This window comes from Castor canadensis, chromosome X, assembly GCF_047511655.1.
Source record: "Castor canadensis chromosome X, mCasCan1.hap1v2, whole genome shotgun sequence".
Lineage (NCBI taxonomy): Eukaryota > Metazoa > Chordata > Mammalia > Rodentia > Castoridae > Castor > Castor canadensis.
Genome location: NC_133405.1, coordinates 133,869,479 through 133,891,097, shown reverse-complemented (window position 1 = coordinate 133,891,097; position 21,619 = coordinate 133,869,479). Strand labels below are relative to the sequence as shown.

At 38.4% G+C, this 21,619-nt stretch overlaps 1 non-coding gene and 1 pseudogene across 1 annotated transcript; both read right to left on the bottom strand.

Moving 5' to 3' along the window:
• Nucleotides 1–3,929: 3,929 nt before the first annotated feature.
• On the bottom strand, nt 3,930–4,036 carry LOC141420016 (U6 spliceosomal RNA). The gene has a single exon (XR_012444723.1). It is a non-coding gene; the product is annotated as a U6 spliceosomal RNA (small nuclear RNA).
• Nucleotides 4,037–9,553: 5,517 nt separating this feature from the next.
• LOC109675756 (dynein light chain Tctex-type 1 pseudogene) lies at nt 9,554–17,588 on the bottom strand (annotated as a pseudogene).
• Nucleotides 17,589–21,619: the final 4,031 nt, after the last annotated feature.

Below are 21,619 nucleotides of genomic sequence, written 5' to 3'. Positions count from 1 at the left end.
GTGTTGTTGAATTCAGTTTGCAAGTATTTTATTGAAGATTTTTGCATCTATGCACATCAAGGGAATTGGTGTATAGTTTGTTGTTGTTATTACTTCATAGAAGAAGTTTTGAATGGTCATGCCCTTTCTATTTCATGGAGCAGTCTGAGGAGTATTGATGTTAACTCCTCTTTAAAATTTTGGTAGAATTGAGCAGTGAATCCATCTGGTCATGGTGTTTTCCTTTGTTGGAAGACTTTTCCCTGTTTCAATCTCATTGTTCATTAAAGCACTGTTTAGGTGCTTAAATTTAATGTTTAAATTTTTAAACATTTATTAAAACTTGATTTACATCCTTACTTGCTATCTATTTTGGAGAAAGTTCCATGGGCTGCTGAAAAAAATGTGTATTCTACAGCAGTTGGATGGAATGTTCTGTAGATGTCTTTAAGTCCATTTGCTCTATGGTATACTTTAACTCTGAAGTTTCTTTGCTAATTTTGTCTTGATGATATATGTATTGATTAGACTGTAGTATTGAAGTCACCCACTATTATTGTGTCTGGACCTATTTATCTTTTTATGTCTAGTACTATTTGCTTTATGAAATTGGGTACTCTAATGTTCAGTGCATATATATTTGTAATCATTATCTTTTCTTGCTTGATTGTTCCTTTTATTAATATGTAGTGATCTTCTATATCCTTTCTTACTAATTTTGATTTGAAGTCTGTTTTGTCAGATATGAGTATAGCTACTCCTGCTTGCTTTTGAATTTTGTTTGCTTTCATTGTCAATTTCCATCCTTTCACTTTCAGTCTGTGCTCATTTCCATTGAGGTGAGTTTCTTTCAGATAGCAAATAGTTGAGTCTTGTTTTTAAATCCATTCATCCAGTTTGCATCTTTTAAATGGAGAGTTAAGACTGTTTGATTTAAGGTAAATATTGACAGGTATTACTTATTTCTGTCTTCTTCATTGGAGAGGTTTGCAGTTAATAATATTTAATTCTTTCCTAATTCTTGTTTGTTTATCAATTCTTACAGTGAGATTTATTATTTCCTGAGTTCTTATAATTTTGCCCGACTTTATTCCTTTTCTGAGTGTAATATTTCTTCAAGTATCTTACACAGTGCAGGTTTAGTGGTCATAAATTGATTTAGTTTATGCTTGTCATGGATCATATTTACTTTTCCTTTGATATTAAGGCATAGTTTTGCTGGATGCAGTAATTTTGGTTGGCAATTATTTTGTTCTGGGGCTTGAAATACATCAGTATGTGTTCTGACCGTAAGGGTTTTTGCTAAGAGATCTTCTGTTATTCTGATAGGTTTGCTTTTATAATTAACTTGGAACTTCTTTCTTGTGACTTTCAGTATTCTTTCTTTGTTTTGTACACTTAACATTTTCAGTATAACATGACATGGGGAATTTCTTTTCTGGTTTTGTCTATTTGGAGCTCTAAATGTCCCCTGTACTGGGATATGCATTTCTTTCACTAGATTTGGGGAAATAACTACTATAATTTCATTGACTAGGTTTTCTGTGCCTTTACTCTGTATCTCAGTTCCTTTTGAGATATAGATTTATAGTTTTGGTCTCTTAATCATGTTCTAGAGGTCTTGAATGTTGTGGTCATGCTTTTTTTTCTTTATTATCTAAATACAATAATTCCTCAACCTTGTCTTTAATCTTTATTCTTCAGTTCTTTCTTCTACCTGGACTAGTCTATTGACAATGTTTTCTATCAGGATATATAATTTCATTTATCAAACTTTTCATTTCCAAGATTTCTACTTTGTTTTTAAGAATCTCTATCTCTTTAGTAAATTTCTTGTCCAAATTGTTGAATATCTCATCCAGGTTTTGAATTGACTTCTTTACTTCATTCATCTTTTTATTTGAATCCTCCTTTAGGTCATTGATCATTTTTAAAACTAGACTTTTGAATTCTTTTTCTGTCATATCAATAGTTTCGATATCTTTGGATTTAGTTATTGAAGAGTTATAAACTTTTGGAGAAGTTTTGCTGCCTAGATTTTCATATTTCTTGTGTTTCTATATTGTAGTTTGCACATCTGTTGGGATTGATATCTCTTTTGGTTTCATATGGGGGTCTTCTTGGTAAAAAGCCATCTCTTGAGGGCTCAATCCCCAGTACTGCTCATAGAGAAGAAAACAAAATGCCTTCACAGCAACAATAACAAAAACACCTTATGTGGAAATACAATAAACATAAATTAGAGAGACAGCTATGATACCACCAATAACCATAGGAAAGAAAGTGGCAAAAATAATGTAGAATAAAGTATGAAATGAAAATTTTTAAAAGATAAAAATAATAATAAAACAATGAAATAAAGGTTGGGAAAGAGAAAGAAAAAAGAATGAAGATGCAGTATTAAATAAAAGAAGAGAAAGAAAAAAATGTGAGATGAAGAGAAGAACAAGAGATTAAAAATCTGATCATGGAGAGAAAAATACATAAATAAAATTAGGTAAATGTAAGAAGAATACAAATAAAGTAAAAAATGTTCAAAATAAAGTAAAATCAGCACTAAAAAAATACCTTTAAAAAATACAAAGAATTGAAGAAGCTTCTTTCTGAGTCCTCTCATATTGGAATCATCCAGGTGTAGGTGGAGTAGTGGGCCATAGCTGGAGTCTGTTGTAGTTCCTCTCTGTTCCCACTGTACAGGTTGGTGCCATCTGCAAGCTGAGTGTCTGGCCAGTCAACAGTATGTTGGCAGTGTCATGGCTGAATTCACTTTAGACACTTCCCTTCTTTGCATACTGGGAGCCACTGCTGGTGCTAATGAGCTTTGTTGCCTGCAGGATGGGCAGATCCTCACTCATTTCAGAGGTTCCCAGTCTGTGAACTTGGAGGCAGCAAATGTCCAAGCTGAGGGCTAACTTTCAGTGTATTGGAGAATGAGTAAATGAACAGATTACTGAGTTCTTCACCGGAGGAGGTAAACCAAGGGAACTAGAACTCTGCCAGTCTCAGTGCTTTCAGAACATGACTAGCAGTAGACCATTTTGCTGGAAGGAACAGACTGCAGAAATTGAGCAATCCATCAGATGTGGGTACAGAACTCTCAGTCCCACCTGGCAGCAAACCACATGAGGCCATGTAGTAGCTCCAGAGGCCAAACTGTCTGCTGGTCATGGGCTCAGAGCGCTCAATCTTTGCAGTAATCCATAGGCAGTGGAACTTACTCCTCACCTCAGAGGAGAGGGCCACTGACCACAGTGCCCTCCACAGTTTGACCTCCCTGCTGCTTAAGTTTCTCAGCAAGTCCTTGTGCAACATACCCCTTTCCATCTCCTACCCAGTGGCAGGTGTTTCCAGGCTCCCTAACTTGTGATTATTCTGTTTTCAGGTTCCCAGAGTAGCTCAGTCTCTAACAGTAGGCCCCCTCTCAGCAGGGCACTTGGCTATAGATCACCAAGATATGGGCAGCAAATAAATGGATTTCTTCTCCAGTGCTAGCCTACATGTAGGAGGAATCACTCTCATACCAAATCCCTGCATTGGATTTAATCTTTGTGAGAACTGTGGATTTCTCCTGTGACTAGGATTGCCGGTCTCTTGTCACCAGGGCTGCCTGGCTTACCTTGTGCTTTTAAAAAACTTTGACTTCCCCTCCCCACTAAGGAGCCAGGATTGAAGCTGTTGAATGTTTCTTACTTTTCACTGTATTGTCTTTCTGTTTCTCTGTCCTTTAATTGTTGTCCTGTCACCTCTTTCTTGATTTTTGATGTTCTTCCTCACTTCCTCTCCTTTGTTACTCTGATTCTTTTCATTCAAGGAGTGGAATTGAGGAAACTTCTAATCTGCCAGTCTACTTGGGAAGTCTCAGGTTTTCAAATGATGAAGTTTTTTTTAGATGTTTATAGCATGACACACTTTATTTGACATTTATTTTAAGTTGCAATAGAAGAACATGAAAAAATATGGATTGCTTCATGAATTTATGTGTCATCCTTGTACAGGGGCCATGCTCATCTTCTCTGTATCATTCCAATTTTAGTATATGTGCTGCTGAAGCAAGCACTAAAGATGAAGTTTTTTTTTTTAATTCATATGTGCATACAATGCTTGGGTCATTTCTCCCCCCTGCCCCCACCCCCTTCCTTACCACCCACCCCGCCCCCTCCCTCTCCCCCTCACCCCCTCGACACCCGGCAGAAATTGTTTTGCCCTTAAAAGATGAAGTTTTTGACAATTGTATTTACCTTTGTTCTTTCAAACTTTGAATTGATCTTAAGATAAGGTGGATATTTTCTAGAAAAATTAAAAAATAAAAATCATGTTAGAACAATAGAATTCCTTTATATTTCAAAAAAGTAAGGAAGACCTTTTTCAAAAACTTTGTTGTTCCTACTTTTCATGTTTCAGAAGGAGGATAGTTGAGATTGCTTTGTTGTGAAATTTGTAAATATTTTACAAATATTATTGAAGCTCCAGGTCAGGGAGAAATTGCTGCAATAATTTTATCCACATATTTTAAGAGTTTTGCTCTTTGGGTTATCATTGCTAACATCTGCTTCTGTCTTTTCAGTTACATTAAGTAGTTTTATAGCAGGTATTCAGAAACTGCTTTTGCTAAAAAGCACTGGGTCCTTCTTGAGCTCGCAAGTTAACTGAAAACAGAATAAGAGCTTGACATCCCTGCCTCTATTTTGCATCTGTCTCCTTTTGCTCTGAATCTCTCTCCTGCAGTCACCTGGAATTCCTGGAATAACAAGATTGATTGATAACAGCTTTATGCCAAGGGACTGAAACTATCCCCAGGAACAGATGAACCTCACTGGTCAGATCACCCCCTAAATAAAGACAATTACCTATGGTGATGAGACTGCACCCTGGAGCAGGAGTTTCATCTTACGGGAGGGAGACAAGTGATGACAGGGATAACAACTTCCCTGGAACCCCCGCAAAACCAGACCTGAGATAATGATTAACCAGGCCACACTTTGATGGAACTGCTTGATTATGCTTACCTCTCATCTCCTGCTCCAGTTCTTCCTCTATTTAAACATGAAGCTCATGTCAGTACCCCAAAGGTGAGCTGAAATGCTTACTTAACACTTCCTACAGCATGCCCGTGATGTGCTAATAAATCTCCTTTCTCTGATTTTTACTACTGATCATTCTTTAACCTAACATGTTGGAATCCCAGGAGTTGGACCTCTGACCTAGGATTCTAGTTACATTTTACCATAGGGTTGTCTAGCGCCAATCTAGTGCTAAGATTGTACTTGTAGGTGTTGCTGCCACTACCTACTCAATAGTGGTTGATACTGTAGTTCACATGAAAAACTTACTTCTGTTTCCTAATGTGTACACTGCCTGTGTCCTTCTCTCTCTTTGGGGCTATCTTCCTGTTACTGGAGGCACTTGTCCTGCCCTTTGTACTTGATGATTTGGACTGTCACTTTTACTAACTTTGCTTAATTTTGCCTTGTGTGTTCCAAACTCCTAAGAACTATTGTTGACTTAAACGAGTCAACTTATCATTAAACACAACAAGGAAACCCCTTGGGACAATATAAAATTGAAAATATATTTGCTGGAACCATTGAAATGTATGAAAATAAGCATATATTTAGGAAAGAATTTCTCAAGATACTGTTTTCTCTTTAAGAATAAGTTGCTGTAGTTCTTGGCTCTCTATTTTATTCTAAGCAGACTTGCTACCTATACTTAGTATATCTCAGGGCAATCACCTTTTTGATTGATGTGCAAGGGGAGTAGCTGCTTGTTTGAAATTTTTCTGTGGGATCTTGGCCTAAAGTTTGGCTTCCTCCACTGTGTGAGTGAAGCTACTCCATGACTAAGGTGACATTTTCAGTCCTGATTTATTCCTTGCCAAGCAGAATTGTGATGCTACACAATGTCTAGTGATCATCATCAAAGTTCCCTTTGCTTAGATATATCGTGTTTTGCCAGGCATTGGAGCTGCCGATTTAGAACCAGTTGGCGCCTTTCTAGCTATTAGTATTGTGTGCTTCTCCCTCTGGGTGTCAGCTCCCTGAGGGCTCCATGCCAATCACACTTTAATGATATTTAGGTGGGATGAATTATCTAGAGAAAAATGTTTCTGCCTTGGAAGCAACTTAGGAAATTCTTGAAACCTGATTATAAATGAACTGAAGAAAGAGACAAAAGTTTTGAGTCTGGATTTTTCCTAAACCAACTTAAGAATCCAGAGTTCCTTCATTTCTAAAAGTGAGGTTGGATGAACTTTATGGGCTTTCTGTAAATCTCAGATTCTTATCATTGGAGATGAAGCTGGATTAGTCTTCATTTACCACTAGTTGTTCTTTTTATTTCAAAAGTTGACAAGGCTCTCTATTCATATAAGAGGAGAATCGATTGGGAGATTTTCTTTTTAGGCTAACCTCTTCAATTTAGTTGAAATTCACTTACAAAGTATTTTTTAAAACAAAGAAGCAGTTAGTCTCTGTTATGGAAGTGTTAAACAATTTAAAAGTATTTACTACTTCTGTTTCTTTGCATTGGTTATGTATATATTTGGTACACAGGTGAACAAGAGCCACATGCTCTAATATAAAGTTGACACTAAGATCTGAGATAAGTGATATTTGAAGAAGAGAAGAGAACCAAAAAGGTATTATTAGGATTTTATGTTTAAATTCCTCTAAAAATAGTCATTTATTGGGTCTGTTTCCTGTGTGAGCTAATTATACTGTGCCAGTTTCTCTATGACTGCAGTAGTAACAATGTCTCTTCTGAGGTCTGGTTTTCTTTCTTTCTTTCTTTCTTTCCCTTTCCTCTCCTTTTCTCTCTTTTTCTCTCCTCTCCTTCCCTTTCCCTTGTCCCCTCCCCTCCCCTCCTCTCCCTTTCTCTGACCCTATCCCTTCATGTCCCCCTCCCTTTCTCTTTCTTTTCACCTTGACTATTAGGATCAATATTACTTTGGATTTGATAATTTTTGTTTATTTCAAAAAAATCAGCATGAACACAAAAGATAGGAAAATAAGAAATAAAGAAGGTCATTTAGCCTTACTTTTAGTCCTGGGTAGATAATATACAGCAGGCCCAAATTGGTCTTTCATTAATTCATTTGTTTGCTTTTTCAGTTTACTGTTTGCACAACATTAGAGGACTAAAGTTGAACTAGGTTCAGTCCCTTCTGAGGTGTGCTATGGAAAGAAAACTTAGAACAACTATGTCAAGTAGAAGGTGGTTAATACTCCAAGTTTCCATGCAGGTGAAGCCCTGTGGAGGTTGCAAGATGAGAGAGAAGCTTGCTAGTAGGGTAGGGGTTGAATGCATGTGAGGGCAGAGTCTCAAGTACTGTGCTGGGATGCATGTCAAATGAATCTTTATAAGTAGGTAGGATCTTGAAAAGAGAATATGGGGTGAGAAAAGTATTATAGGGAAGAGATTGTGTGAGGGAAAGCAACCAGTGGGGTTCATACAGGGACCAACAGGGGAGTTAGACTGGTGTGAGGTAGAATAAAAGGGAGTGAGAGACAATAGTTTATATGTGGATTAGACAGAGCTTGGAGGAATTTGGATGCCAGATTTAGTATTCTTTGTACAGATGTGAAATCTTGAATTACTGCATAGGAGTGGTATGTTGGCCCCATGATACTCCTAACTGACTTCCTAGAGCAGGGAGCAATTGTCATTATTCATTCTGGATCATGACAGCTTTACTGAACCTCCTTTAAACATTAAGGGAATCAGTTCTCTTAGCCTTGCCTGGCTCCAGCCTGGCTCCAGCCTGGTTCATCCATATTTCTTTTTTACATGGGTATTTCTACTTAAAAAAAAATTCCCTGTGTGTTTAATCTACTCTTAGTGTCAGCATCTTAGTGCACCAGGACTCACTAATGTGTTTAAAGGTAGCAATCAGGTGGAAGGTGCATGACCAGGGAACTTACCCTAGAAGATGTGTTTTCACATGCAACAAGCATGCATTTTTTATTAAATCACAGGTATATTTCAGGAAATTTGAGAGGGAACTGGCAGAGATTACATAGGCCTATAGGACCCCCGTGGCTACTCTGGGTGTTGGTAGTGAAACCAGAGTCTTAGACATCAGGCCCAAACTCCTGGGCTTCCACGTGTATGTCAGATCTGGCCATTTGCCCCTATACACCAAAGAAAGAGACATGGTGAAGGGCAGAGAAAGGTGCTTTATCACACTCCCCAGGACACACTGTGGGAAGAGGCAAAGTAAGCATTTCATCTCATCTTCAGTCATCTTCAGGGTACAAACATAAGCTTCAGCTTTAAATAGAATTAAAAAGAATTGGAGCAGGGGACAAAAAGTATACATAGTTAAACAGTCCCAGTCACAGGTGTGTTCTGGTGGCCAGAGGAGGTGGCAACAGGTAGGTGGTCAAACAGCTCATTGTCTAAGGATTGACCTGGTAGGGCCTGGTCGACCATTATCTCAGTCCTTGTTCTTCAAAGGTTTAAGAGAAGTTGTTATTGCTATCATCACTTGAGAAGATAAGATGATCACTCCTGCTCCTCATTTGGGAGCTGAAAGGAAAGTGAAGAAGCCTAAAAGAGAGACACACCAAGAAAGAATCTGTAACCTTCACAAGCATCAGGTCTTTCTTAGGGAGAGGAGACCTGAGAGGGACCCTCGGCCATCAGAGTAACACTCTGAGAGGGGCGAGAGCATGCCTTTCTTACAGGCTGGGGATTTTAAACATCTTGTGGCAGGAAAAGGGAGGTTGGAGGTAGGTGGGCATTAGGTAAGATGGTGGGAAGGATGGGGGAGGTGCTGGACATTAGCAGGAAAGTCATTGGGGTTGGGCAGATATGTGTGTTGTTTTTCTCTGGCTCTATTATCAGAGGTAGCCATGTTTGCATTGTTTCAGTGTTTCTTGACATTCTAGCAGGAGTGTTGTCCTCCAGTGCTCTGTTGTTCTTTAGGAGGTAGTTTTGATTCCTTGTCATAAAGATGTTATCAAATGGTCCTGTCCTTTCTTGATTCCAAGGTTGTTATAGGAGAGAATGGCTCCAAGCAAAAGACAGCATATTCAAAATGGAGGCAGAAATGCCAATTTTTTTGTCCTGTTTTTAGTTAATTTGTGAACCTGAGTAAGTAAGGAGTCAGTGTTTTTTCACCAAGAGCAGTTTAAGTACCTCTTAAACTGGGGACTCATTTAAAATTTTGACTTAGTGCAAGAATAATGATGCAGCTGATTTCATCCATCAGTCATAAACTATGACTGAAGTCAGATATATTTTATGTCTGACTAAACAAAATAGATAATTTCCATACCAGTTAGCTCAATGTAAACTAAAAATAATGAATAGTAGTAATTTCTGCCTCTAGTTCAGTGCTTCTGTCTTAGAAAGAACTGATGTCTTAAATGCTTGATGTCAGTGTAGAAATTCTTTTCTCCATTATTTTTTCCTTTCAGTATCCTTTGAATAAATTTTATCAAGAACTGTGCTATGACCATATAATTTTTTACTTATGCTATACCTTTCTTATGTGAAGGAGCTATTTCTAATATTCCAATGGAAAATGACCATTAAACTTTTGATTTTTTTAAATTTGAATAATTTATTGTTCTAACAAAAGTATACAGTATGGAAAATTAGTGTTTTTGAATCATTTCAGAAAGCAGAGAAAGTTTCCCACTAGCAGATTTCCATTTTTAGCACCTTTGAAGAGAAATAGTTAAGACAAGTGGCAATACAGGATTCAGACTACTACAGAGAATTATTAATCTGACTTAACAGTGCCCAGTTTGTATAACAGTGCGGTCATTTGGTTTATTTCTCTACATTTGAGCGTGCCACAAAACACACACTTAAAGAGGAGAAAGGTGTTCACTGACTTCACGGCTGGTGGTTAGAATCGGAGTAGAAATACTGAGACAAGAAGAGTCACAGGCTGGACGAGGTCAGATGGACAGCCCAAAGGCGCTGACAATGCAGTACATGGTCTTGTTCTCCCATCGCACAGTGCAGCTCCCATCAGTTCCCAGAAGCAGGAACTTGCTGTGTGTAATCCAGCTCCATTCTTTTGTATTATTACACACGTCACAATGTATTTGAATGGTTTTCCCAGCTTGGTGAGTTGGCTTAAGGTTTGTTCCACGACATTTGTAGTCCACTGATTGACTTTGCTGTGCTGGTAAGCGTTACCACCGATGGCACTTTCTATAGCCTCTTTCACAATGTTATTTACTTCATCAACAACAAAAGCAGTCTCCTTGGCAGCCCGGTGTCTTCCATCTTTCCTCTAAACTTTCCATTTTGGAATGCATCTTTATTCTTAGTGGAAAAGTAGATGAGTGGAAGTCTTGATGGATAAACAGGACATCAGTTCTCTAAAACACTCCTAGAGCAACTAAAGAATGACAAGATAGTTTTGCATATAAAGACAAGAGCCAGAAATTATTTTGACTCAATTTACTGTTAATAAAGATGTATGTTGAAACATGCACCTCGTTTGCATTCAGCTTTGTGTTAGGTTTTCTCTTGTGTTGACATAATTCTATGTTTAGGGCCTTGCCTTGGTGTCTCGGTTGCCTTGGATATCAGGGTAGTGTTACAGCTTTAGGCTGTGAGTTTGCTGCCATTGCTAACCGGAAACAACAATAGGTGGCCAGGAAGAGGAGGAGAAAATTGGATTCCCACAAATGCTGTGGCCTTGGCAAGTGGCACACATTGCGTGGGTCTTGGAAAATAACATCTACGGGAAGAGCTATAATAAAGAAAGACTACTTGGAAAGCTAACAGAAGTGAAGGAATGGGGGAAGAAACAGAGAGGTGCCTGGTGGTAGACTCGGGGCACTTTCAGGGCATTGTCAGTCCCCCTGGGACTAGACAGGGGGAAAGAAAGAAGGGCAAGGTCAGAGGAAGACACCTCAGGGAGGTTAGAAGCCCTGAGAGGAAGCCAAGACTTAATGATCCTGGATAGTAAAGGAAGAGAAAATGCCAGGGCTTCTGATTTGCATGCACAGTTGGAGTCTAGAAGCCTTCCATATCCATTGGGTTATTTAGCAAATGCAAAAGTGGTCATGCTTCTTGTCTTTGTGTGCAGAACTATCTTGTCATTCTTTTATTGTTCTGGGAGAGTTTCAGATAATTGATGTCCTGTTTGTTCATCAAGATTTCTACCCTTCTACTTTTCCACTAAGAATAAAGATGCATTCCAAAACCATAAGAAGTTTAATGGACACTTTGCATTGACCTTTTAACTCTCATTTTGCTGACATTCTTGAGTTCTGCTTATGGTAAAGTATGAGTGTTTTCTTCCATAGTAAATGGGGCTTTTCTCTAGTAATGTAGGAAAAAAAAACCCAATAATTCATTCTTCCCTGTAGTTCCATAAAATTAGTCATTAGTTAAATGGAGGGTAGTAGAAGTAAAGGAGCCAGAAGAGCATCCATTTGTGATGTTCCCAGGGGAAGAATTCTCACAAGGAGTAAATTATACTGTTATTTAAAATTGTGTAACATATTTTGTACAAAGAGGATCATGAAAACTAGGTATCGTTTATCTTATAGGCAGATGGAATGGAGACCAAGAGAAAAAAATCAGTGATTTAATAGCCTGGCTTTACTCAGAGAGTGAAAAAATCAAATACAAGATTCCAAACCCTGCCCTTCCATTTCATCAGCATCTTTGAAAATACAGGTGAGTGTTTATGTTCGTTTTGAGAGTTGACCTAGTGGCTATGAAACAGACAGTGGCCAAGACAGCAGTGCCCATCTGACTAAAAGATTGTTTTCATTATCTTACAAATATAGTTAAGGTGGCTTTGTTTTCTTATTCGTGAAGATGACAATATGTAAATTGATGTTTTCTAAAAGCATGTCTATGTGAGTTGTATGTGACATGTGAACTCAATCTCAGCAGCAAGGACGACTATCAGTAGCAGCAGTGATAGCTATAGCTGCTGGAGAATTTATTCTGTGCTTAGCATCGTGCTACACAATGTTAGAAATCCTGTAGACTTCTAACAGGATTAATTAGAGGTAAGTGTTTTCACCATTTTATGAATATGGAACCTGAGGCATGGAGAAGCCAAGATATTTGCTGATGTTCATGTTTCTCACATAACTTGTCCACGTTTGTTTGCCTCTCTTCAAAGAGAGTACTCTTAATCAGGGTGGATTTTTTAACTGGTAAACTGAGTGGTGGTTAGGATAAACCAGAAGCTTTGCTCACTTTGATTTTTCTAAAAGCATAGCCAACTTATGAAGTAAGTTTAGTTAAAATGAACCAAATTCATACAAGGCCTTGGCACGTGGTAATCATATGGCCTGATCTGATGGCTTATGTCTATTAATCACTTGCTTTGGGGATGAGGACTTCATAAGGGAGGTACAGTTTTGTCCAAAAACAAAATTTCAAGACATTGAGTTTTAAAGATTGAACTGGCTTTTACTAGCAATTCACGAATCAGATCTACAAAATAGAGCTCTGGTGAGCTGAGTAGAGGGGTGGGCTTTGTAAGTAGAAAAGGCTGAAGAAAGCTGAAACAAGGAACAAGAAGGGAAAGTGGTTGTTTCAGAGTTAGTTGCCCTATGGGGAATCTTGCTGGCTTAATGAGATTTGGCCATCACCTCTCTCCTGATTTCTGGGAGGGTTAGATCTTACCAGTAAACTGCTTAGGTTTTACTTTGGTGACTGGATTTGGGGTTGGTCTGTTGGGGCTTAGTATGAGAGCCCAGTTCAAACCAAGGGCCTCCCATACATTTTATTTAATAGTTTCCAGGCTAATTGAGAGAATATTGCATTTAGACAATAGTAGAAGAAATAAGGGGAAGAAACAGAATTCTCTGATCTAGGATCTTAAAAATCCACAGACAACCAGTAAAGATCCATGGTAGCAAATTCTGTGAACTGTATTAATGATCTCTAAATGTTCACATGTTGTCTCAGTAAAAAAAATAAGTGGTGCAAATGTTGATGTGTCTGTACATGTATTCATATATATGTGTGTATATATATATATCTTTGCAAATCACATACTCTACTGAATTAATATATTAAAAATCTTAGGTTTTTAACATGCATCAAGTTTAGTCCATTCAGTGATGGACTGAATGTTGTCTCATTTTTTTTTATAGTACTGGGGTTTGAGCTCAAGGCCTCACGCTTGCTAGGCAGGTGCTATACCACTTGAACTTTTTTTGTGTGTCAGCCCTTTTTTTGTGTTGGGTATTTGTGTGTGTGTGTGTGTGTGTGTGTGTGTGTGTTGGGTATTTTCGAGATAGGATCTCCAGAACTATTTGCCTGGGCTGGCTTGGAACCATGACCCTCCTGATCTCTGCCTCCCAAGTAGCTAAGATTACAGGTGTAAGCCACCAGCACCCAACTCACGTTTTTAATATTACTGAAAAATGTTGTAGTGGTTTGCTTCCATGGTCTAGATGTTTATTTTTTAAAATATTTTTCAAATTGTGGTGACTTCTTGCTACCATTTGCCAATTTCTAAGGGGGAAATACATTTTTGCGGTGAGATTAATGGTTAACAGTGATGGATGTTAATCCATTTTAACTTCTTAATTTGGATATTTTTATGGCTGATTTCTCCTCAGGTCTCAGTAGATGAGTGTTTGTTAAATTGTATATCACAGCCATCTATTGTTGGATTACAATATTAATAATAGCTGATACTTTAAAAATGAAATAGACCACAAAATATTACATGACATTACTAATAAGTATTGTTTTGAGAAGCTCTTATTTCAGTTATACTATACCTGTATCTCTCTATCTGTATATATTTACATGTCTGTTTACCTATCTAAACATTAAATCCTGATATTAAATGTGGTAGTCAAACACTTTTGAAAATACTAAATTCTATCATGTTTTAAAATCTGGGACGTGTGGCTGTTGAAGGGCTGGTGTTAAGAAAAGGAGAAATGTAAACTCTATTTTCTTTGGGCTTGCATTAATTAGCATTACTTTCAATCCTCCATTCCTTTTCACAGAGCTTTTAAAGTTATTTGCATACTATGTGAGGGTCCACATCTGGAAATTCAATTACCAGGGCATATATCAACTATAACAGAACAAAAAGTATTTCAGGTGCCCTGGCAGACTCCTTGATAGCTCTTTTCCCTCAGAAAACTTCCAGTACATATCTTGTTTATGACCTTTAGACATTTTGATTGACACCACCAGTGGAAATCTTTCTATGACCTAGTGAACCTTTCTGTGACCTAATGAAAGCTGTTTCCTTCCTTCCTTCCTTCCTTTTGACAAAAATACATTTAAATAAAATTTCCAATATTTTCATCCTGTACCCCAATGGGTCATCTTGGGTTATGCTCTGTGGAGTATGCCTGCTTTGTAGACATTGACTCATAGGCATGCTGGCCAAGGGTACCTGTCATCTGTTGTGACCTCTTCTTACACTGCTTTTTGTTTTTATGCACACCACATCAAACAAGTTCCTGCCTCAGGACATTTGCACCAGTGGTTCTTATTACTAAGATTTGCATGATGCTGGTTCCTTGCTATCATGTACTCCCCCTTTCTTTCCACTCTTCTTTAAGAGTTATTCCATTACTCTTTTTGTCACAGAACTTATCGTTGTCTCTACTTTAAGCTTTTCTAGAATAAGACCCTTGTCTCTACTGTTCACCTCTACATCGCCAGAATGCTATCAAGGCTAGGAGGTATTTTCGAAAGATTCCATGAATGGCTGAGCACTCCATTATCCCTGTGATTCACTTGGGTCCATCCTTGGGGTCTAGTCTTATTTATTTCTGAAAGATTTCCTCTCCATGATGTTATCTGGCACAGACACTGGATTGGAAAGGATGGAATGGCAAAAGATGAACTAAATGCTCTAAGAACTCTCTGTGCGGGGGGAAACATTCATAAGTCAGGGCCTAGGTAGGGAGGCTGATTCCAAAAATCCTAATGGCTCATGACTGGTAACAAAATTACTAAGCCACTTGTGAATTTGAGAGCACAGACCAACAAATGCAAATGTACTATGTTTATCGCTTCTGCAGGAGATCATATTTTTGCAGATAAGTTCTATGATCAGAAATTTGATTTCCAGCTAGAGGTGTTTTCTTGAGACACAGTTAGTAGAGATTACGAAATTTTATCCCTGTGGACAAAACACTATAGTTTGAACTTGGAATCAACTTTACAACTCTAGCAGAAGCATCTACCATGCTGCCTAATGCCTTAAATGAAGAAAGAGAAAGGAGGAAACAAAGGAAGGAGAGAGGGAGGGGGAAAGGAGGGAGGAAGGGAGGAGAAGAGAAAGAGAAGGGAGGGAAAGAAGGAGGGAGGGAGGGAAGGAGGGAGAGAGGGAAAGGAGAGAGGGAGAAGGGAAGGAGGGAGAGAAGGATGGAAGAAAGGAAGGAAGGGAGGGAGAGAAGGAGGGGGGAAGAAAGGAAGGAAGGAGGGATGGAGAGAAGGAGAGAGGGAGGAAGAAAGAAAGGAGAGAGGGAGGGAGAAAAAAGGTATAGAAGGGAAGGAAGGAGGGGGAAGAAGGAAGGAAAAAAGGAAGGGAGGGAAGGTGGGAGGGAGGAAGGGAGAGAAGAAGAGAGGAAGGGAGGGAAGGAGGGAGGAAGGGGAGAAGAGAAGCAAAGGAAAGGGAAGGGAAAGGGGAAGTAGGGAAGGGAAGGGGAAGGAGAGTCACACAAATTGGGTCTGGCCTGGCTCTGGGTTTGGTAAACCATGGCTCACAGGCAAATTCTGGGCCACCACCACTTTTTGTAAATAAAGTTTGTTGGAACACAATCATGCTCACAAATATTGTCTTGTACACTGCAAACAGCAGGTCTGAATAAGTTCAACAGACTCTGTGGCCCATAAACCCTAAAATATTTACTATATGATACCTTATAGGAAACACTTACTGACCACCAGGCTAGGGAGAGTCATTTAACTTCTCTGGGCATTGATTTTGTTGTTTGTAAGATGAGTTAAATGGAGTTAATGGTGTGCGAGGTCCTTTGCATAAATCACATTAGGATTCCCTGAAACCTAAGACACTAGGTCCCAAGGTGATACTGACTTACTGTTATATTCACTTCTTAGAAAACATGATTTTAAGGAGTTATGTTATCATTTGAACATTTACAGCATATATCTCAAAGATATGGCATATTCCAGGTTGAGTTTATTTCTGTGGCTTGATATTTAAGTGCTTAGAACAATCAACTTGTTATGCTTCTTAGTATCTTCTGCCTGCTTTTCCAGGGGCCTTAGTAATTGTAAAGGAACTCCAAGAACTCTAATAAATGGGTTCACTTACAATCTATAATGCTTTAAGTGTGAGCCTGGCATATTAAGAAGTGAAAAATAATGTTAAGATATCATTAAAATCCCAATTCAATTTCCTTGACTTATTATGAGGTCATTTATGGGCCAGATAAGAGAATTATTAGTCAATATCACAGGAGAAAAAGTAGTTTGTGAATTATTCAGTTAGCACCAATTATATTATCTTGATTAGTTTTCTTGTTTTGGTTTCAGTTGTAAATACTTAAGTAAATAAACACCTCATGAATCCCTTTCAAAGATCATTAGACATGCAGAAATTTTGTTCAGGTCATAAAGTTTGTATTTTTTTTTCTGTATGTTTCCTTTTCTTTCTCATTGCTATTGACTACACTCTATATCATGAGTCGCAGAATATCATTATCAACATCAAACCATGTAGCCAAGGGTTGCTAAGAAAGGGCACAAAAAGAAATAAAATATATCAGACTGTTTTGTGAGGATAAATAGTAAGTTGCAATTCAGGTACTCTGTCCTTCCTTCATTAAACATTTATTGAGTATGTGCTATATAGTGGTTCTTTGCCAGGAGCTGGAAAAGCTCAGTTTTATGGTAATTTTTATAGATTGCAAAGCTATAGAAATTTAGAGACTCTACACAATGATCCTACTTGATTATCAATCAAAAGATTGTGAGAAAAACAGATCCAGGATTCTGCTCACTTCTCCAGTTTGTGTGGGACATTTCTGGAGGAACACCAGAATGGTAAAGTGGAGAGGAGATGCTGCATCTTCCCTTGGGCATGGATGTTGACATGGCTGGGATCTTGTAGACCTGAAGGTGGGGTAGAGAATAAAGGGCAATGATGTGACAGCCTCTACATGCAAGAGGCCTGATTCCTAGTGCACACACTGCTCTGCCTCCCAGACTCAAGTAGGGTACAGGGCTTTGAGCTTCCAATGAGAGCGACTCCCTTGGGTTTATATAATGGCCACCTAACTCTGCTGCTTGTCCAATACCCCATCCTCACTTACAACCAAACTCAAAGTGCTGCTTCTCCTTTGGATAAGACCAATGGTCTAAGAATCATGAACACACTTTGAAAATCATTTATCACTTCCACAGTGACCTGATGATAGTAAAAATAGCACCTCGGATCTACAATAGATAACCATGCCGATGGACCAGAAACTCTCTGAGTCACAACCTCACGATGTGTGAAATAAGACAATTGGACTACATATTGTCTTTGAAGTCTTACTCGGTTCTTATTTGCTATGGGCTTTGGACTTATACTTGACTCCCAAATTAATTCAGTTTATGCCAGCTCGTACCACAGAGAGTTCATGGTGGCAGATGCTGTCGCAGCAGTGCTTGCTCACATCCTCTGGCATTCCCTACCTCTGCTGGCTCTGTGGCAAGCATCTCTGACTGGCTGCCAGAGGCCTTCATCTGACTCCAAGACAAGACACACTTGGCTGAAAATGTAAGGGAGTCCAAATCCCCAGGAGCGGTCCTCAATTAATGCCAAATGTGGCTTGAAGAAAGGTACCCCATCATCCTGTCCCTCAAGGGAAGCTGGTTCTCACCTACCCACAGCAGTAACTTGTTCATTGGCTTCCTTCCTTTCCTTCTCTTGTGTTAGCTTCCAGATAAACCACTTGCACTAAGATCTCTATCACAGAGTCCATATCTGGGAAAACCCAGCTAATGACCAGTCCCAAGCAAGTTCAATTGCAAATTGTCTAGTAGGGTGGCCATTAATTCACAGTGGACACTTCCTCAGGGAATAGGTTTTATTGTCCCTATGAGGGTTAGCAAATAAAATGACTGGACTGCAGTTAAGCCTGCATTTCAGATAACAACACATAATTGTTTAGTATAGTATGTCCCATCCCAAACATTGCATGATTCGTACTAAAACATTCATTGTTTACTTGAAATTTATTGGAAAGACTGGATGTGGTGATTCATGCCTGTAATCCCAGCACTCAGAGACTAAAGCAGGCCAGCCTAGGCAAGACCCTGCCTCAGAAACAAAACAAACAAAAACATGAAAGCAAAGCCAAACATACATGATGGGAGTCCTGTATTTTATTTGCCATCTTTAATCCCAACTCTCTTTAGGGGCATTGGGCAATGTAGCTACTCTGGATTTCAGAACTGGGGAAGGGACTGACTTAGAAGCTGCAGAGTGTGAAGTGAGTGTCTTACACCTATGTAACAATGTGCAGGGATGAAGTTGGGTCAAGAAGCAAATGACAGATGGGAGTGGGCTGGTGGATGAGGAAATAGCATCTCAAAGGGCTCAGGTGGAGAGGCAGAATTGCAGCCAAAATGTGAAACATTGTGGGGTAGGAAATGCTCAGACATCCTTCATTTCTCTAATCCTTCTGCCCAGCACAGTGCCTGACTCATTTTTGGTTCTCAGTAAACATTGAATGAACAACAGGAAAGGAGCATTGATGGAAATGTGAAATTCTGCCAGTGTGGGTTTTATGGAAAATGGTGCCCACTGAAAAATGTATAAGGCCTTTTGGAACAATGACTTGCATCTAATTATAGATGCTTAGAAAATATGAATTAGTATGTGAATTCTAAGTAATGAGCTTTTCTAATCCCTTCCTCTCTCTTCATTACAGGTATAATGCAACTTAAATCTGTCATGGCAAGACAGGTTTTTGAATGCCACTTGTATGTTCAAAGCTAATTTACTTAATAACCAACTTATCTGAACCTTGAACAATATTACTGAAGCATTTAGATTGAGAGAAAGAATTTGGGAGAAAAATTGTTCCCATTCAAATGGTTTCGGAAGACTGTAATCAATTTACGTTTTTAATGACATTTCCTTTTCTCTCTTCTGGAAGGGTAAAAGGGATGAAAATCTCATTCTGTGTTCATTAATTCCAACTGTAAGTTCAAAGTTGAAAAAGATTGGTTTTATTCTCAGTAAGCCATATGGTATTTTCCTTCCTTTTTCACAGAGAAAACAAAGGGGCATAAAAAACTAAATGACAGCATGTAGATAACACAAAAGTAGTGCCTGCATTTCCTCAGCTTTTGTTAATGCCAACATTGATTATTACTAGAGAAAAAACATCTTTGCAAAGCCTCAGCAGACTGCTCCCCAAAGGGTAGTTTCAACTTAATACTAGTTATTCTGTAGATGGTGTATTTGTTAAAGTTCACATATTCACCTGTGTTAACTCCACATCAGCCACAAGAGAAGGGTAGCCATCTTTATCAGGGCAGGTATTCAGACCAAATCTCGAGACAAAAAAAAAAAATCTTTTTTAATATTAAAATTACCAAAGAGCTGAAAAAGGTATAAGAGTGGAGGAAAATGTAGCACAAGGGCTGGCAAGACTGTGGGGGAAATTGAGGATGTGTCACTGGTAGAAATTTCATGCAGCCACTGTGGCAAACAGTTTAACAGATATTCCATACACACAGCAATTCTGCTCCTAGGTATGTGCCCCAAAGCCCCTGACTCTTCAAAATCACAGAAATCCTTTCTCTCTACCCCACACTGTTGAAAGCTGCACTCTTAATATTTTCATAAAATTCAGTTTATCAACTCTTTGAACTACCTAAGAATGTTTTCCCCCAAAGATCGGGTACAAGGCAAGGTTTTTCACTCTCACACCTGTATTCAGCATTAAATCAGATATTCTAATCAGTGCATGAAGGCAACAAAAAATGGATTTGAAAAGATAAAAGCAAAGTAGATTGAATTTGGAGACTACATGATCATCTCTGTAGAAAATAAGTGGGTTTAGCAAAAAAAACAAAAACAAAAACAGGTACAAGGTCACTACTGCAATGAACAATCAGAAATTAAAATGAAAATAACATTTTTACAATAACATCATGAAAGATGAAATACTTTGGAATACGTTTAACAAATGATGTGCCACATCTGTATATAAAACACTATAAGATGTTGCTCAAGAAAACTAAAGAAGACCTGAATAAGGATTCATGTCCATGAATCAGAAGCCCAGTATTGTTTGATGTCAGATTCCCGTAACTGGCCTGTAGATCCAACACAATCCCAATTATAATCCAGCAGGCGCTTCTACACAAATTAATAAGCTAATTGTCAATTCATATGGAAATACAAGAGATCTGTAACAATCCAAACAACGTTGAAAAAGAAGAACAAAGTTGAAGGATTTATACTGCTTGATTTCCAGGCTGCAGTTACCAAGACATTGTGAAGATGGTGAAAAAATAGACATACAGGTTAATGGAATAAAATACAGTCCCAAAATAAACCCACACATACATAGTCAATTCATTTGAAACAAAGGTTCCATGCAATTCAATGTGGAAAGGATAAGGTCTTCAACTAATGATGCCAGAACAGCTAGATAACCATATTTGAAGAAATGAATCTCCATTCATACTGTATTCATACGTAAAGAAAAACTAGCTCGATGCATCTAATCCCAGCTACTTGGGAGGCATAGAATGGAAGATCATGGTTCTAGGTCAGCCTGGGCAAAAAGTTAGCAAGATATCATCTCAACCAATAGCTGGGTGTGATGGTATGTGCCTGTCATCTCAACTACACAAGAAGCATAAACAGGAGGATCACAGTCAAGCCCTCTCCAGGCAAAATAAAGTAAAAAAGGACTGGGAGCTTAGTAGGCAACCTTAAATGCAGGAATTACAATTTGAAAATTCCTAGAAGACACAGAGGGGGAAATCTTAGTGACCTCAACTTTGGCAAATATTATTAAAACAAGACACAAGAAATTATTTAAAAAGCAGATAAATTGGACTTGACCAAACTTTTAAGAGATGCTCTTCAAAAAACACCTATGAAAATTAAAAAGCAAATGGAAGAAACTATTTTCAAAACATATATTTAACAAAGGACTTGCATCTGGAATATATAAAGCTCTTTTACAATTCAGTGACATGAATACAGCTCAATTAAAAAGATAGTTCAAGAGAGAAAATAGATGGAGAGCAAATACATAAGAAGAGAAACTGAAATAGCAAAAGGAACAGAGCAGAGAAGAATTATCAAGGGAATGCAGCTGTGCTGAGAACAAGGAAGAAAAAGTAAGTGTGCTTCCAAGCCTGGAGTTTGGAAATTGGGGGCTGCTTATAATAATTACACTGAAATTCAGTTGACATGAGAAACTAACTTAAGGACCAGTAGAGATCCATCTAAAATTCCCAATATTACACCAATCCTCCTTTAAACTGAAGATGGATGTTTTCCAATTCCATGACCTTTGGATACCCAGTCAATGAGCCTGGAAGCCATTGGCTCCTGTTTAAGCTCTGGAAATACACTTTCATTGCTCCTTCCTGTTCAGTCAGGATGCTAGCAGATGTCCTCTCATTCAGGTTCTGGGATAAATGACTATTAATGACTTGTTTTACAAAGGAAAGGGGGAAAGGCACT